At 46.9% G+C, this 18,789-nt stretch overlaps 2 long non-coding RNA genes across 5 annotated transcripts; one reads left to right on the forward strand and one right to left on the reverse strand.

Moving 5' to 3' along the window:
• Nucleotides 1-3,760: 3,760 nt before the first annotated feature.
• Nucleotides 3,761-12,393, forward strand: LOC109498392. Of its 4 annotated transcripts, none has more exons than XR_006595970.1 (3): nucleotides 3,761-4,505; nucleotides 8,789-9,132; nucleotides 12,340-12,393. It is a non-coding gene; the product is annotated as an uncharacterized LOC109498392 (long non-coding RNA). The 4 variants fall into 4 exon arrangements; XR_006595969.1 differs by lacking the exon at nucleotides 12,340-12,393 and adding an exon at nucleotides 9,240-9,717; XR_006595968.1 differs by lacking the exon at nucleotides 12,340-12,393 and adding an exon at nucleotides 5,819-6,604 and having other exon boundaries at nucleotides 8,789-9,193.
• Nucleotides 5,462-16,843, reverse strand: LOC109498393. The gene is made up of 3 exons (XR_006595971.1): nucleotides 15,420-16,843; nucleotides 10,204-12,817; nucleotides 5,462-6,446 (listed from the first exon to the last, which is right to left on the reverse strand). It is a non-coding gene; the product is annotated as an uncharacterized LOC109498393 (long non-coding RNA).
• Nucleotides 16,844-18,789: the final 1,946 nt, after the last annotated feature.

Genomic DNA, 18,789 nt, shown 5'->3' on the forward strand with positions numbered 1-18,789 from the left:
TAGGGCAGGGGCCATAACGCTGTTGGCCATGAGTTCTATGTTGATGAATCAACAATAGATATCAAATAAAGTGTCTTTAAACAGAAACACACATAAAATAAGAAAAGGAATTGGTCAGTTGACAAAAATGCTATAACCAGAAGCTCACAGGAACCTAACCATGTATTTCTCCTAAGAACAATGGTCCTGTTCACTAAGTCAGTGTGTGTGAAGTGACTTTGTAGAACACTGCCATGAATATTGAGGACCAATTGTACTTAAAATTTCATTTCCTGGGGCACCTGGGTTGGCTCAGTCGGTTAAGCATCCGACTCTTGGTTTCAGCTCAGGTCATGATCTCACAGCTCATGAGTTTGAGCCCCACATTGGGCTCCTCACTGATAGCACAGAGCTTGCTTGGGATTCCCTCTCTCCCTCTCTCTCTGCCCCACCTCCGTGCTTGCTCTCTCTCTCTCTCAAAATAAATAAAAAAACTTTTAAAAACTTCTCCTTTCCTGCTTGCTTCAGTTACTATTATAACAAAAATACTTGGCAACACGATCCTATAACAAGGCTTCTTTTCCATCTACTTAACCATTCCCTTATTGTTGGGCGTTGGGTTGTTTCCGATATTTCAACCTTATAGACAAAGCTGCAGACAGTATATGGTATAGGCATTCCACAAGGACACTTATCCATCTTATCCTTGTCGGCATCCCCAGCACAAATCTCAGGGCTTGACATAGAGTTCATCTCAAATAAATGTTTGTTGAGTGAATGAATAATGTCAGGTTGAACGATGATGGTTAAAGACCATCAGTTCAAGATGGAAGTCTTAGCAGGTGCTCAATACATGCCTGTTGTCTGACATATTAACATCTGCTGATCACCCTGTATGTGTTTGTAGCTAACACCAGGCCTGGATTCTTACTCTCATTCTCCTGTTTAATCCACGCCACCTTCTGAGTTAAGTTTGATTAGCCCCATTGTATGTAGAGCCACACAGCTAAGTGGAGCCACCACCGTGCTTCTAGCCCAGGTCTCAGTGACTCCCAATCCCCTGCTCTTTCTGCTTCACCAGGCTGAAAGACCTCGGTGTGTGCTGAGCTATGTGGGCACAGCTCTAGAGCCACGGGATCAGGGCGAGTGGATCAGTCAACCCTCTACAGAGCCCGCGGGACATCCAATGCCTGAGGCTCTGCCTTCTCCCCACTCCTTACAATTCTGCCACCTGTAGTCCTCCTTTCTCCCATAACCACACAGGCTGGACATGGTGGGTGGCTGTCGCCATGCGTCACTCCTGGGCCTTGCCCTCACAGAGGTACTTGGTGGGCACTCAGCCTTCAATGCTGGGGCCCATGTAAACTGAAAGTCATACCTGACTTGCCCGTGCTGTGGGAATGGATGTGATGAGGCAAGCGAGGCAGAGCCTATTGGATTCCAGAAGCTTTTCAAGGTTGAGGTTTTGAACTCCTCTTTTGATTTGAGTGGGTCGGAGTTGGGAGTGGGATGGGGGCAATGTTGGGGCATTCCTTGATATTTATAAAAGATGAGGCAGAGATGGAAATAAGCTTTGTCCATTTGATCTGCATTTCAAAAATAGAGGGATCACCTCAACTGGTAACTCCCCAGCCAGGGAAGGATGATGGGTATTAGGCATGAACCCTAAGGTTGGTAATTGTTAATAGAATAGCTCAGATATGGTGGCGAGTCCCAGGGCAGGGGTCAGAGGACTCTTGCAACTTCGGAGGCTCACCAGCTGATCTGTCAGTAACCTTTCCCATTTTACAAAACAGCTACACATCATTCTGTTCTCTGTTTCACGAGGCTGTCAGGAAGGAAAAGAGAAGATGGTGTTCCCTGTTCTGAGAATGTCTATGCCTCTTAGCTGTCGGGGGCACTCCCACTCATCTGACTCGCAAGACCCAAGGCGAATGTTTTCCTTCTCTGAAGACTTCTTCGATGGAACTCTCCCAAAGTAGCCACAACATCCCCTTTGTCATATAGCGCCCCACGTAGACTCATTGTACGCAACAAGCTGCCCTGAAAACACGGGCTTATTGTGTCTGTCTCTCCTGGGGGTAGAGACCATACCTAATCCACTGTCGGTCCCCAGCAACGTCTGCCACGTAGCAGGTGTTCTGCAAGCACTGACCGAATGAGTGGGAAAAGGCAGAGATCAGCATCTTCTTAAGAAGTTGCAGTATCTTTCTGCACGTTTCTTTAAGTGCCCTCAAAATTCACAGTGCTGTCTTGAAGCGTGGAGTCTTTGAAGGGGATGTCAAAGCCAGTTTCTCCTACCATGCAGGAACCCTTTTTCAGCATCCCAGGAGAAGTAGTTGTTCCATATCTCCCCCGGACATCCCCAATGATTGTAAGCAGGGGGAATTATTCGTGAATCCTGCCTTTCTGTGGGTACTCTGACTTCTTCATTACCAAGGGCCCTGAGGTTCTGGAAGATGGGGAAACAATCACAGTTATAACAATCATGCTTTGTTGACGGAAACGTTCATTATACAGCTAACAGTGAGTACTGAGGTACCATGTACTCTTCTTGGTGCTTAATTCACTGAATCTTCATTCCACCCTCCACCAACCCTACAGAATGGTATGATTGTTATCTTCACTTCATAGACAGGAAATTTGAGGCCCAGAGAGGTAAAATAAATAAATAAATAAATAAATAACTTGCCGAAGGCCACACAGTAAACTGCAGAGCTAGGGTCAGAACCCAGGTGATCTAGCTCTAGAACCCGTACTCTAACTACCGACCTCTGCTTCTCCATAGAAGTGAGTCAACGATGTTTAGGGTGCACGATGCACTTGGCATTACATCGGTCCTTTTCCATATATGAACGCTGTCATCACTGGGGACAATCCTGTGACTCAGACAAGCAAGTGTCCCCATGGAACAGGTAAAGCAACATTCCAGCCCCCACCCCCTATGATACGTGTCACGCGTCCCGTAGGTTGGCTAGGACCACCCCACGAACATTGCCTTGGATAGAAGGAGACGGTGTCTCAGAAAACACTTCTTCCTGGCTACACAGAAATGTAGTTTCTATGAATTCATTTTGGACCTGTCAACATATACCGGGAACGTCCAAGGAGTCTCTTTTCTGCTCTTAGCCTGTTTTCTCACTTGTGAAATTTGGAGACCAGACCAGGGCTCTAAGACCCTGTCCTACCCTGGCATCGGGCTCTGCTGCCCTGAGGTCTATTCGAGAAGAGAAGGGCAGGGGGAGATGGAGGGGAGGGAGGAGGAGGGTGGAGTTGGCAGTTACTGGAGAGGCAGCAGAGCCCCCAGGTCTTAGAAATGGGCAGAGGAGAAGAATCTACAAAGAGTGGTAAAAGCAAAAAGGGGAGAGAGATCCCACAATCTCTTGGCAACACCCTCAAGATTCTGTTCCCTACCCCCATTCAGTCTAGAACACACCCTTCCCACACCTTCTGATAGAAACTGGGCTAGGGGACGCCTGGGTGGCTCAGTCGGATGAGCATCCGACTCTTGATTATGGCGCAGGTCATGATCTCACTGCTCAAGAGTTTGAACCCCACCTCAGGCTCTGCGCTGATAGCGTGGAGCCTGCTTGGGATTCTCTCTCTCTCCCTCTCTCTCCCCCTCCCCGATCGGTGCTGTTTCTCTCTCTCCCTCTCAAAATAAATAAATACACTGTACCCAAAAAAAGCTTTTTATAAAAAAGAAAAAAAAAGACAAAGAATCTCCTGGTGATTCCCTCAAGGTTCTGTTCTCTACCCCCCTTCAGTGCAGATCACCGCCTTCCCAGACCTTCTAATCGAAGCTGGGCCAGCCCCGTTTCCAGGCAGCGGGGGGAGCCGGCGGCAGGCATATCTCAACACTCCACAAGTGAGCAGCTCCTCCCAGCCTCCCCGCCAGACCCCCTGCCCCACGGTCCTCCTTTTGCCAGCTGCCCTCGGAGGACAGAAGTCACCCCAGGGGACACCAGGTGGGCAGGGTGGCCCTGAGTTTAGCTGAGGTTTAACACCCGCCTGGAGGGCAGGTGCGCCAGGCTGCTCTCCGACAAAGCACCTTCCCTGCGCGGGAAGGGCCCCTCAGCTTTCCACGGCCCCAGACAATGCTGAGAAGCCCACTTTTTGCGAGTCGCTCAAGGTTTGGGACCCTCCTCCGCAGCTCACATTCAAACCACATCGTGCACACCTGTGCGGTGGGCTGGGAGGCAGGAGACATCAGGCCGCACAGCTGAGAGCCCCTACCCTGTGCACCCTCTCTGAAGAGGGAGCAAAGAGGCGCTAAGACCTGGGCCCCCTCCCTCTCCGCTCACGCCTCCCGAAAGGGTAAGGAGGAAAATTACCTTTCAGCCTGGGCCAGCCTGGACGGCTGGTGTCATCGCCTGCATTCCCTGGGGTGTTCATCGGGGTGACACTGAACGCTCAAGGTCAGGGTCTGGCCTGCCTCCTGTACTCAGCACTGAGGCCCCCTCACCCGCGGGTTTGATTTTGACGAGACGAGGAGGCAAATGGGAAAACATCACGCTCTTCCTCAGGTGGGTCTTGAAGTAGAAACTTGGGACAAGGGTGTTCAAAGCCAGGCCACGGCCAGAGGGCCGAGCCGGGCCCCGCAAGCCAACCTCAGCAGCAATAAGGCTGAGACTTGAACCTCCATCGGCCCACTCCCGCGTCTGTGACTCGGCTGGCCCAACCCAGAGGGAAACGATGTGTGAACCCTACCGCTGCTAACTCACCATCGGAACGAATGGCGGCGGCCCTAACTTACCCCCTCCCCGACTCCAGCACTGGCCACGGGGAGGGTACAGGCGTCCAGTGCAAACCATGCTCCCAACGCTTTAGGAGAGGGACCCACATAACCCATCACCCAAACGAAAAAGAGAGGCTTCCAGCTCCAGCCCCCCCCCCCACCTCCACCCCTCAGGGCCTCAATCTGCTCGGCTACAAAACAAGGGTAAGAATAGCCCTTTCAATGAAATGACTATAAAGCCGGGGACGTGCACCCCCGTTTACAAAGGCGGGTGCTGAGCACCCCCATTGAGAGAGAGGAGAAGCTAACCAGAACTCTTTCACAGCTAAAACGGCTCCTGGAGGAGACAGGGCCCGGGGGCTGGGCGGAGGGTATTATCGGGGCCCAGGTGAGCTCACGGGGGTGATGCTGCTCAGCTGGGGCAGGAGGGGAAGCGGGGGGGCTGGGGGCTCCGGCTCTCAGAGTCACCAATTGCCTGTCGCCCTGCTCCCTCACGCATGTGGCAGGCAGAGATAAATTAACGGCAATCAACAATAAGACTTCAACTTTCTAATGAACTTGGTGGAGTGCGCCTTCTATTTTTAACTGGCCCAATTTCTCGGTCACATCACATGACTCCTATTGTCTTGGCTGAGAATTATGAGAAACAGAGAGAGAGAGAGAGAGAGAGAGAGAGGGAGGGAGGGAGGAGAAAGTGAAACTGGGCCATATTTTTTAGTTCAGCAAGGTGACAAACTCTCTTAGTTGCATGTGTATTTTCTCTTTCATTTGCAATTTGCTAAGTAGCTTTAGAGAAAAACAGTGACTTCTTCTTCTACAGTGCTCTATTTAAGGAAACAAAGAGCTAGAAATTTACCTGATTGGGGTCACACAGAAAGTTCTGAACTAAATAAGAAGTTGCTTTGGAGACCGTGTCGATGAGTTAGTTCCATTTAACTTCAGGGGTCTCGGAAGCTTTTTGGGTTTGGAGATGGGGTGGGCTTAGCTCACATTTTTACCATTCGTGTAATATTTCCCGTCATATTGGGCAGCGCCCTGGTGTAGTGGCAAGAATATTGGCTTAAGCTTGGAATGAAACTATTCTCTGCCTTTCTTGACCAGCGTGGGCTGACATGGGAAACTCTGGTGGCATAGATGCGTTCCCTGCGTATTATGTCATTCCCTCGATCTCCACGAATGACTCTCCAAGGCAAGTGTCAATGTCTTGAAGACACCCTGCAACTCATAGCTCCAGCATCCCTGAGGCTGAAGGGAGGAGATCTCGTTGCTTCTCATCTGTTACCCAGGAAAGAGAACCCAAGTGGTTCCTTAAAATTCATCGGTTTCAACAAGTTAGCTTAACTACACAGATTCTGAATTACTCAACTTCGGAGTCGCCTAAACATTTGAAATCTGAATGCCCTTGTTAGGAAGATGGAAATCTTAAGAAGCTGCCCCTTTGGCGTTATCAGTAGGTCCCTAATTCTGGACCTTCTGTGTTTAAGCCCACGATTCCCGAACTGTGGCTTGAGGTACCCCGAGGCCCACAGCAAACTCAGGGAAGCACTGAAGAGTATTTTGTATCTTGGAGCAGTTCCTGACATCCGTTAGACATCACACAAACCACGTGCTTTGTGGTCGTTCCTTCCTGCAACAGTAGATTGTGCTACATTCCTTTCAATGACATCTTACCCTCGCAAAGCGGGGTTCGGGGGTTCAGCGATAACGGGCAGATGAAGTGTGAAAGTCACTGTGAGACAGGAAACGAAGATGTTAGTGTCCAATCCGATGCCAGGATCAGAGAAGCTGCATAGCACCCAAAAGGCTCACATGCTGTTCGCTGTATTTATTCAAGAATGAGATAAAAATGGTTCTTCTACTTTCAATTTATGGGTATGATTATTTCAGGTGGGTACTAATTTGTTAGGAGATAAATGATTATTAAGTTATCGGCTAGAACTACTTAATAAACAGAACTGTTAGGTATTTCTTTTGGTCTACGGGCACCATGAGCCGAAATGGTTTGGGAAACCCATAAGCTAGCTTACAACTCCGGAGGTGGCCTTTCAGCTTCTTACTTATAAAGGTCTCTTCAAGTGCAATGGAAACTATTACAAATATTGTGGCAAGTTGTGTTTGCCCCCCAAAAGCCCCCAGCAATATTTCTAGTCCCATTCTGTTTTCTAGAAACTTGCCTCTCCTCTCATTATAAGGTTGAGCTTAATTTCCCTTCTCTTTTGAACAAGAGTCAAGTTTTTTATAATTATCTTTTTAATGTTTATTTATTTTTGAGAGAGAGACAGAGACAGAGCATGAGTGGGAGAGGGGCAGAGACACAGAATCTGAAGCAGGCTCCAGGCTCTGAGCTGTCAGCATAGAGCCCAACGCAGGGCTGAGACTCACAAACCATGAGCTCATGACCCGAGCCAAAGTCAGACACTTAACTGCCTGAGCCACGCAGGCACCCCTGAACATGAGTCAGGTTCAATGACTCCCTTCTAATGAAAGCTACTGAATACAATGTGCAGAAGCCATGCTGGGTGACTCTTAAGGCCAGGTTGAAAAGATGATGAGGCTTCAGCCTGCCTTTCTCTTTGGATGCCCGCCCTGAGAACCCAGCCACCATGCTGTGAGGGAGCCCAAGCAGCCCATGTGGAGAGGAACTGAGACCCCCCTCAGCCAGCATCAGCCGCCCCTACTTATCCAAGTCTTGACCAAACAAGCCTTCAGATGATTACAGCCCCAAGCTTGGAGTCTGGCAGCTAAGGCTCCAAACACTATGAAGCAAAAATAAGCCATCCTCTCTGTGCCTATTAGAATTCCTGACCCAGAGATCAGTGAGCATAATAAATGGTTGTGTTAAGCCTCTGAAATTTGGGGTACTTTGTCACGCAGCATTAGATAACCCAAGCGAGTATGATGGACACGTATGAGATGCCTATCCAGCCCAGGAACTACTAGCTTCCCCAGCTCTTCTCTGGAATTCTCTCCATATACACTCACCCCATCCATATAACCACAGAGAGGACACCCCCCCCCCCCCCCCCCGCCAAACACCTTACTTGCACCAGGTAACTCCACCCCTCTGGCCAAGAAGATTGGACCAGGAGTAACAACCTGACCAAACAAAGTCAATCCCAGTATTGTCTCAGGAATTTGGAACTGAGAGGGAGATTGGTGCTTCTGTTGTCACTGGTTCCCTTGACGTGTAACTTCAGGAGTTTCGGGGCAGCCATCTTGGATGCCACATAGACTGGCAAGCAGAGACAGAAGAAGAAACAGACACACAGGGCAAAGCAGAGGTAAGAGGGAGGAAGTGTGCTGCCCCAGGTCTCGGAAGGACTTGCAGTTCTGGACTCCAGTTCTTCCTGAGGCTCCAGAGAGCAACCTCCAAGCCATTTCTTTAAAACAAATTCCCCGTGTTTTGCTTACATTTGCTAGGATTTGTTTCTGCAGCCTCAGGGTATTTTTCACATCTACCCAGCACTTTACAGCCCACTGAGGCTCTTTATCTGCATGATCTCATACAATCCTGACCAGAACTCTGTAAGAGGTATATGTTACCACCCCCCCCCCCCATCATCGAGAAGAAGAAACAGAGGTCCAGAGGAAGCTACGGGAGTAAGGCTCACAGGTGGAAACAGACATTAAACCAGAACTACAACCTGTCTTCTGTCTCCAAATGCCAAGCTGTGTTTGGGGGATATTTCTTCCTCCTGCTCTGCACAAGTGGGGAGGTGACATCTGGTTTGTCTCCGAAACCAACCATATGTCCACAGTGCTTTCCTGCTGCTTCATAAGACTCAGGGATGCCCAGCATTCAGGCCAGCCCTTGGGAAACCAGACCCTCAGCCAAGGATACAGGGTGCCTAGTGCCCAGTGCCCAGTGCCCGGCACCCAGAGAGCTCAGTACCCAAAAGGAGCCCAGTGGGCACTGTAGATGCTCCAGACAAGCGACTCCTCCAGTCTGAGGTGGCCGGAGACGCCGCCCAAAGGAAATGGCATGGGAAGTTCAGGAGCACTTGGATACGTCCGAGGTGAGGGGGAGGGGGGGAGGGAGATCATACTCCAAAATTGCCTTTTTCTTTCCAGGACCTTCTCAGTTTCTTCAGTAACAAGAAACCTGAACCTTTGAATCCTCAAGGCCTTCAACTCTCCCTGAGAAAGTCTCCTGAAGAAAGCATCTAGTCCAGCCTCCAACCGATGAATGAGACCCCTCTGCCGAATCCCAGCAACGCTCTAATCTCCTGCTGTCAAACAAGGGAGGGGGGCCACGGGGCGTGGGAAGCACATGAGCAGAGAACGACCTGGGTTCAAGCCCTGATTCTGCCACATATTCCTGCTGGTCCCTACATAAGTCACTTAAGATGTCTCAACCTCAATTTCCTCATCTCTCCCCTTCAACTGAGATGTTGTTTGTTCAACCCAGAAAAAAGGTAGGTGAAGTGTCCAACATCCGTCATAGTAAACGCTCAGCAAAGTCTAACATTTAAATGACCTCGTCTGACAGCCCATCCAATCTTTGTTTGGTCCTTATTGTTAGAAATGCTTTCTTCTATGTGGATGAGCTAAGCTCTGCCTGCCCGGAATGCCCACCGCTGACCCTGCCTCTGCCTCCAGAGCCCCCCGAAGGACAGCCCTCAAGCCCCCAACCTTCCTGCACACACCACTGCTTCCTGCCTCCACCCTCAGACTGGTCCCTTCCCTGCTCCCCACAGTCAGACTGTGGAAGCTGCAGACTGCCGGTGTGTTCCTGGGGGAGCCTGCGCACATTGAAAGCCTTGTTTGCATGGAAACTTCCTCACTGAGTCGGGTCAGCAGCTTCTGTCAACACAGCCCTCAGATAAGATGCTGTAACTCAGAATGTTTGGCTCAATAGACATCTGCTACGCCCGAATCCTACGTCCCGGGCTAGCGGCCTCCAAAAGGCAATGTCAGATTTCCCCATCCTTCTCTCCCCTTCTCTCCCATGCCCGGCCTCCCCACTGCACAAATAGAAGCCAAAGGGAAAGGTCCAATTATTCCATGGAGATTTAGCTACTGTATTGACAAAACTCGGCGTTAATTCCCAGAAAGCATTCAAGCCCTGGGGTGGGGGCAGGGTGGGGGCAGGGAGAGCCCGCTGGATAACTGGGTGAGAGTCATAGCCGCTTTTCAGCCGAATCTGACCTAGTTTAATGAAATCAGGTCATCTGTGAGCTCTTCATTACCCTCAGACTAAACAGGACCCAACAGAGCAGCCAATGTCCCTGGCCTTTCTGAATTCTGCTCATTCGCATTATGACATTTTGATGTTGGGTCTTAATGCGTGTTGACTTAGTGGCTGGGCCCCTGCAAAGGTAGTAAACAGGCAGGAAAGTAAACAAGAGGGCTGATGTTAAAAGCACACGCACACAAAGGCAGTGTAAATACCCCAGGTCCCCAGCCTGCATCCTCAGGGAAGCCAGCAGACAAAAGGCATCACGAGTGTCTGTGACTATTATCGCTGATGGACGGACGAGACTCACCTATTATCTTGCCGGCTCTTCAGCTGGAACTCGCGGCTTCAGCAGATCTTCGGGGCAGGGGGTGGGCTGGGAGGGAAATGAAATTGTCAGTTTAGGGATGGTAGATTGGATTCAAGGGCAAATTGCTCTCTGGCAACAACTGCAGAGGACAGGGACAGTCACTCCTCTTGAGACTGTCCTGTGGGCTGGTGATGGCTTTATTTCATCTGCTGTCCCGATCTGCATTTTCCGGAAACCGAAGCCTGTGGCCTGGGAGTCTGCAAAGGAACCGTCTTCTCTCGGTGGATGCTTATTAATGGGATGACTATTTACGGAAGTAAATGATATGTGTGACTTCCCGGTCCCTATCAGAATCGTCACAGCCTGTCAACCTCAGAAAGGGCAGGATGCTCCATCCCGGATACGCACAGCAAGCGCTTCAGTACAGAGGTGGCCCAAGGACTGAGGGTTCGGGGTGTGGTCACAGTTTTAACTGAAGATGAACTTAACGGGCACAGACTGGCTCAGGCGGACAGCCAAGGGAGGCAGGAGGGAATTCGCGCACACACTGGCTATTCTCTGGAGTCCGTAGTAGTCCGGGGTGGGGTTGAGAGTCTCACATGGTGATGAATTTGGTCTGGGTTCTGGCTGTTGCCTGTTGAGCAATGGCTCCCGGTGGGAAAACGCCGTCCCCTCACCCTCCCTTCCCGAAGGCTCCTTGCCTTCGGGGAAACACTCCTCTGTCAGTCACCCTTGCCTTCGGGGAAACACTCCTCTGTCAGTCACCTCATTGACGTGCCCAGCCCCTGTGGAGAGAGGCCTGAGGGCTCACGGTGTAGACTGGAAGAAGTGAAATACTGTGACCTAAGGGTGACCTGAGCAAGGAGTGTCACTTGTCTGGCTTTTCGTTTTTCCATGTGCTTCCCCACAACATTTCTAAGGCTCTTCTATGAAGTTCGTTCTGATTCTACAGAGTCCTAAACCCATTCTCTGCCTCGGTTCCCCGGGCCCCCATACTCCTTTTCAGAGCAGGTGTGCCCTGGAGAAGCCATCTCTGTGGTCTTTTGGGATCCACCACTGACTGGCCTCGGCTGCCTTAGTGCCGGGCTCGGACGCTGACCTGCGCCCTCCCGGGGCCACCGCTTGAGAGTAGTGCTTGCCCTGGGTCTATTGTTTCCTTTAGCGATTGGTAGACACAGTTGGCCACAGAAGAAAGCCAGTTTCTTTCCCAAAAGCAAGGGATTACAAGCTGGTCCACTCCATGACTCTACAGAGCCGACGGGATGGAAGGCGCTGGGTCTGCCCCTGGGTCTGGCCTGACAACCAAAGTTAGACTGTCCAGAGAAGCAAGATCCTGCCGTCAGAATGACGGCTGAGACTCTGGCTTTAACCCCTCTGTACGCTCCAATCGGGAAAATGGCAGGATCGGGTTTCCTGTTTTATTGGCATTCGATAATATATATTCAGTGACCATGTCTGCAGTGAGGCAATTGGTTTAAAAGGGGGTTATAAGGATTGACTTGTATTTAAGTGCTTAGAATTCCAGAATGGTAATTATCTCGATGTGCATCCTAATTTATAGGAACTCCAAAGAGCTCAACGGCATATAAATTTGAGCCTGTCCAAATGAGTCTCTGAAAGAACATCTATAATCAGAGAGGCAGAAAAAAACACTTTGCCAAAAGAAAGGCTAGAGAAGTTCAGTCCAGTGGTTCTCACACATTTAACCACAGAATCTTGTGGTTGAGATAAAAGCTTCCATGAAAACCAAATACATAAAACAGACCCAAGGGGTCTGCTCAGGTAGAAGCAGAGGAAGGGCCCAGAGCCCTGCCCCCTTTTCCCTCTTTCAGCCCCTTCCCCAGGCCATCAGGGCTCAAGGCACCCATGGAACGTCTGGGGCTCTGACGAATGCGTTGAGAAGCAACGACCTACTACAAGCTCCTCAGTTTATAGATGAGGACCCCTAGGTCTAGAAAGATGAAACGAATTGTCAAAATTGGAGTGCAAGTCAGAGACAGGAGAGGGAGTAGATTTCTGGGACTGCGAGCAATGCTCACTCACCATTACGTTAAGTGCCCACTTTTCAATGCTGCCCCAACCGATCTTCATTATTTACTTGCATTCAGGAGTTAACTTTAAAAGTGTCTTTTTCAGAGACGCCTGGGTGGCTCAGTTGGTGGAGTGTCCGACTTCAGCTCAGGTCATGATCTCGTGGTTCATGAGTTCAAGCCCCATGTCAGACCGTGCCGACAGCTCAGGACTCGGAGCTGGCTTCAAATTCTGTGTCTCCCTCTGCCGCTCGCCCACTCACGCTCTGTCTCTCTCTCTCTCTCTCTCTCTCTCAAAAATCAATAAACATTAAAAAAAATGAAAGCGCCTTTTCCAGAACTGAAACAAAGTTTTATCAATAAGATGAACAGGCATAACAATGCTGGTGGAGGAAAGGCAGCTGACCCAGAATTAGCAAGTGGTGGTACATTACCTTAGATAAGTCTTTTTCTTTCTGGAAACTATTCTCTTCATCTGGAGACGCTAAACTCAGTGACTTCGAGGCTCATACAGACTTTAAGGCTAAATAGCATGGATTTAGATCTTCAAGGTCATCTCTTCTTTATTCTCCTATAAATGATTCCTTTGAATTAGATAACATAGCTAAAGTAGAAAATTCAATAGAAAGATCAGAAAACATAATTATGGAATCTTTGAACTGTTTTGTGTGTGTGTGTATATATATATATGTATATACATGGATGGATATATGAAAATATGGGAAATGAAATATATAGCCAATGAAATGTGAGTATATATCCAAAAGAATTGGAAAATAAGACATAAAAGATGAAATGTTGGGATCAACCCACAATATTCAACATCTGACTAATGCTATTTACAGAAAGAAAAAACAGGAGAAAATTATTACAGACATAATTATTTTATTTATTTATTTATTTATTTATTTATTTTAATGTTTATTTATCTTTGAGACAGAGAGAGAGCACAAGTAGGAGAGGGGCAGAGAGAGAGGGAGACACAGAATCCGAATCAGGCTCCAGGCTCTGAACTGTCAGCACAGAGCCCAATGCAGGGCTCGAACCCACAAACCGTGAGATCATGACCTAAGCTGAAGTTGGACACTCAACCAACTGAGCCACCAAGGTGCCCCAGATGTAATTATTTTAAAGAAAAATTCCTAGAAGGGAAGGGCATGATGAGCTCCAGGATCAAAAGTATACAAGAAAAAAAAAAAAAAAAAGACCGATCTTCAGTGTAAAGTTTCAAAATACTGAGATAAGGAAAGATCTTAAAACTTCCACTAGCTAAATAGGAAAAAAAAAAAAAAAAAAAGCTTCCAGGGAAGAACATTAAACTCTATCCAAAGATTGGGGATGAGAATGGCATCAGACTTCTCAATAGCAATATAAAATATTAGAAAACAAACAATGCTTTCAGGGGCACCTGGGTGGCTCAGTCAGTTAAGCGTCCGACTTTGGCTCAGGTCATGATCTCGCAGCTCCTGAATTCCAGCCCTTCTTCGGGCTCTGTGTTGACAGCTTGGAGCCTGGAGCCTGCTTCACATTCTGTGCATCCCTCTCTCTTTCTGCCCTATCCTACTAGCCCTCTGTCTCTCTCTCAAAAATACACGTTAAAAATTTAAAAAAAAAACCACAAAGAATGCTTTCATATTTCTGAGAGAAAGTGATTTTCAACATAGATCTCTATACCCAGCCAAACTAGCTAAATAATATAATGATCGAATACAGAAAATTTTTGTTACGCAAGAATTCAAAAATTTTACATCCCATACACCATTTCCTAGAAAGCTGGCATGGGTTATGCCACATCAAAACAGGGGATTAAACAACAGAACAGATCGGTAGATAGATGATGAGAGAGAGAGAAAGAAAGTGAGAGAAAGGTGAGTGATCAGCTGAACAAATGAATAGGAGCAGATCAGCCAACACAGAAAGGCAGCAATGATAAGTCACACATCGCAGGCAAAATAGGCTAGGGTGTGCTGGGGCTTACAACTACACAGTTTTATTTCTTGCTACATGTCCATCGTGGGTTGGTTATAGCTCTACTTCGTGTCATCTCTGCTCCAGATCTAAGTGGAACATCCTCTATCTGAAATGTTGACAGCCGTCCTGGCAGGGGATAAAAGAGGTCACAGCAAGCCATACTCTGGCTCTAAGATTTCTTCTCAGAAGTGATACACGTGCACACGCACACACACACACACACACACAGACACACACCTTCTACTCACATTTCATTGGCCAAAGCAGGTCACAGGACCAACCCTGATATATGGGACTCAGAGATCTAATCTTCTCCAAGAAGGGGCAGTGAATATGTTTTAACATACAGTCTACCACATCCCAGAATGACAGCTGCATATCAGGCTTAAAACTCAGTCCAAATTAGAACACGAGACAAAGGGCAATGAGAGTGTTCCAGAGGTGGGAAAATGCAACTGATAAATGGTCTGCTTCATACAAGCACTCGCAAAACACGATTGATAAACCTTAATGATTTTAAGAAATTAAAAATAGGTACATAGTCTTATGCAGAGAATTACTAGCTCCAGAAAAACACAAAAAATTATTGCAAAAGAAAAGCATTCACAATATACTACTGGCTCTTCAGGGAGCAACGTTTTCATAGTAAAACGTGACTATTACTTAGTCAGTATTACTATTACATAGTAAAAAAGTAATACTGACTATTGATTTAACTACAGATTACAAAGTAATTATATTGGGAGGATAGAAAGAGAGGAAGTGAAGGCTATAGTTATAAGAGATTTAAATCCTCAACTCTACTAAAGTAACCTCAAGGCTAAACATATTCTTCCTGGATTCTGATTCTGTAATATCTCGCTCTGGATGTGCTCCATCAAGAATCAGTAACGCATAGTAATCAACCAGTGGTGTGCCGGCAGTCAATATGGATAATGCCTAGCATTAATAAATTTAAAAATAGCAATATAAGCACATAGAAGACGGAAATAAATCATGTAAAGACCAACGTAAACTGTTGAAACTGGTTGCTTTTAAGGAACAAAATCAGAAAGTGAGAGGCAGAACAAGGGATTTTTGTTGTTGTTAGAACAATGTACATTTTACGTTAACAAAAATACAGGTAAAACACAAAAATAAAATATAGCCTGCTACCTCTGATTCATTTTCGAAGTCAGCAGGGTATACATCATAAATAAATAATAAAATACTTACACTTAAATGATTAATTTTCAAGGCATCCAGACATAATAAATTGAACCTGACGTTATAACCATCTTGGCAGTAATGGAATCTTTCTTTGATGATTCAGGAGGCACTTTAAGGACCTGGCCATGACCTAAGGTCATTTCTCTGGGCATCTTTCCTCATTCTCTCCTGATTTGTTAGTCTTGTAGGAATTGATTTCATGTTGGCCGTTCCAAAATTCCGAAGAATCTCTTTGGTAAATGCAAAACCCCTTCGAAGGCTCTACGAACTCTGCTGGAAATGTCTGTGGCTTTCCCTTCGTTCCATGGCTGAGTGGGGAAGAGTGGAGGGCTTCTGGCCAGTCACAGGGCCAAGCTGTGCGAACCCAGCTGCAGAAATCAAACGGAGAGGAGACAACCTGGCTTCCTCAGAGGGAGAAAGTACTGAAATACCCAAAGTCACTCAGGAATTTGGAAACCATGGGCCCGTGGTGCCCAAACATCACCGTGTGGTAAGTACGGCCAAGCTCTTCAAACTGGGAAATTTCTTGGGAGTTGTTTTGTCTGCTCCCAGAAAGCTGGGCTGATGTGCATAGCTTTCAACAGGTCTTACCCGGAAAACAAAATACGGTCAATCCCTCACGTAAGTTCACCGTGTGATACGTCCATGTGATAATACCTTACACAGATATTAAAAATCACATTACAGAAAAATCCCTACCATCATGGTAAAATATTCATGATGTGCTAAGTTTAAAGAGCAGAAATAAATTGGTAACGAATATAAGGAGCTAATATCGGAAATGTACGAGGGACTCCTACGACTCAGCAGCAAACAAAAATGAGCATAAGATCCGAATCGACATTTTTCCCAAAGAAAAGACATACAGATGGCCGACAGGTACATGAAAGAATGCTCAGCATTATTAGTCACGAGGAAGGTACAGATCAAAACCACAACAGATATCACCTTACACCTACCTGTTAGGATGGCCATTGGCCATTGTCAAAAAGACAAGAAATGACAAGTGTTTATAAGGATATGGGAAGAAGAGAACCTTCGGGCACTGTGGGTGGGAATGTAAATTGGTGTAGCCACTATGAATAACAGCATGGAAGTTCCTCAAAAATTAAAAGTAAAACTACTATATGATTCAGCAATGCCACTTCTGGATATTTATCCAAAGAAAACAAACAAACAAACAAACAAACAAACAAAAAAACGAATTTGAAAAGAGACATGCACCCTATGTTCACTGCAGCATTATTTACAGTAGTCAACACATGGAATCAATCTGAGTGTCCTTCGATGGATGAATGGATAAAGAAGATGTGGTAATGGGGCGCCTGGGTGGTTCAGCCAGTTAAGCTCTTGTTTTCAGCTTACGTCATGATTCTCACAGTTCGTGAGTTTGAGCCCCGCGTCGGGCTCTGTGCTGGCGGTGCTGGGGCTGCCTGGAATTCTCTCTCCCTCCCTCTGTCTCTACCCCACCCAAGCTCATGTTTGTGTGCTCTCTCCTTCTCTCAAAATAAATAAATAAACATTAAAAAAATAAAAAATAAAAAAACAAGCTCTTAGGTCTGAAGAACAGATTGGTGGTTGCCACAGTGAGAGGGTAGGGGCTGGCATGTATGGGTGAAGGGCGTCAAAAGGGACAAAGAAGGAAAGAAACTTTACATGTATGAGCTTCTTTAAAAAAAAAAAAGGATATATAATCTGCAAATTTCATACATGTGTGTATGTGCATTTTGAATATTGAAGGTACCTATCTCTGGCTGGAAATCGACTGATTTTTAGTGGATTTTATTTATGAAAATCAAATGCCACTTAAAATAAAAAGAATCCTGAAATCCTTATAGACAGAGAAGCAGGTGGAATGTACAGAATTTAGTCCAGATTTACCAACCAATCACCTAGATTCGCTTCTTTGGCCTCAGTTTCCCCATATGTGAAATGAAGCTGTTGAATGAGAAAAATGACTTCCACTCTACCCTGAAACCCGACACCAGTACTTTGGGGGATGGGGACTGGGGAAGCAGGTGGCTTTACATCCTCCATACCAGCGCTATCCAAAACAGCTACCCTTGGGGCGCCTGGGTGGCTCAGTCGGTTAAGCGTCCGACTTCAGCCAGGTCACGATCTCACGGTCTGTGGGTTCGAGCCCCACATCGGGCTCTGGGCTGATGGCTCAGAGCCTGGAGCCTGCTTCCGATTCTGTGTCTCCTTCTCTCTCTGCCCCTCCCCCATTCATGCTCTGTCTCTCTCTGTCTCAAAAATAAATAAAAATGTTAAAAAAGAAAAAAAAAAAAAAAAAAAAAAAAAAAAAAAACAGCTACCCTTTTAACCGAAAGTATAATTGCATCATCTCTAAAGTCGTTTGTGATCATATTTTTATGTAAATTTGATATGGACAGTTCTATAGTTCAGCCTGCTTGCCTTCTTGCCTTGGGGTCAAGAAGCTTGAAGCCAAAGGCCGTGCTCGCCTGCAGCATCATGTTATCCCAATGCCCTGTCATGTTTCTCACCCTATATAAGAGATTCACATCTTTCTTTTGCTTTTTTTATTCATTAATGGTTTTGTTTCATTGACGTGAATGCTGAAAGCTCTCTCTAATCCTTTTTTGGAAGAGGCAGAATTGTAATGACAAGGTTTCAGTACTGTTTTGCCTAAGCCAGTACGAGCCCTCCAACCACTCCACCATGGAAACTCAAAGGAAAATATCAAATGAGCAAAAATCTGGAAAGAACCTGTGGGAAACTCACATATATTTTTTTATTTACCTGGCATCCAATGCCTTATTAAGTAAATAAGCAGAAAGCCTTATAACATAGCCACCCACACCCTACTTATATCAGTTTGGGGTCTGTATCACTTAATTTTCTCCTCCAAAGAATGAATGCAAGTTCCTCATCCAAGCCCAGGTTTAGAGACCATGCACACAAGACGATTTGCTAATTGATTTACTAAAGAATAGACATGCAACCGCTTAGCTCAGTCTCCACATCAGAAAGGACACCGCCTTAGCGAATAAAAAGAAATTCTGCCGTACTTAATCCTCAGGTTCTGGCTCTGCAGTATCTCACTCTGGGTGAACTCCACCGGGAGACAGAGACAAACATTATCCACAGGCTGCTAATAAATGTAGAGACCAGTCAGAGTCCAAGAAAACACAGTGACCAGGGCACATCGTCACCAGACCAGAAGACAGATTCTCTCACCCGTCTACCTGGCTTGGCCTCAACCTGGCGGGAACCCCATTTACTGTCCTTTGTCTTCTAGGACAGCTCATCAGTGGGTCCCAGGGAGCGAGGATTGCAAAGCGGCATCCTGCAGGCACATGGATTTTGTTCATCCCAAGGCCAGCCAGCTTTCGTAGAGGGCATGGAGATTTGCTGC

Source organism: Felis catus, chromosome A3 (genome assembly GCF_018350175.1).
Source record: "Felis catus isolate Fca126 chromosome A3, F.catus_Fca126_mat1.0, whole genome shotgun sequence".
Classification (NCBI taxonomy): Eukaryota; Metazoa; Chordata; class Mammalia; order Carnivora; family Felidae; genus Felis; species Felis catus.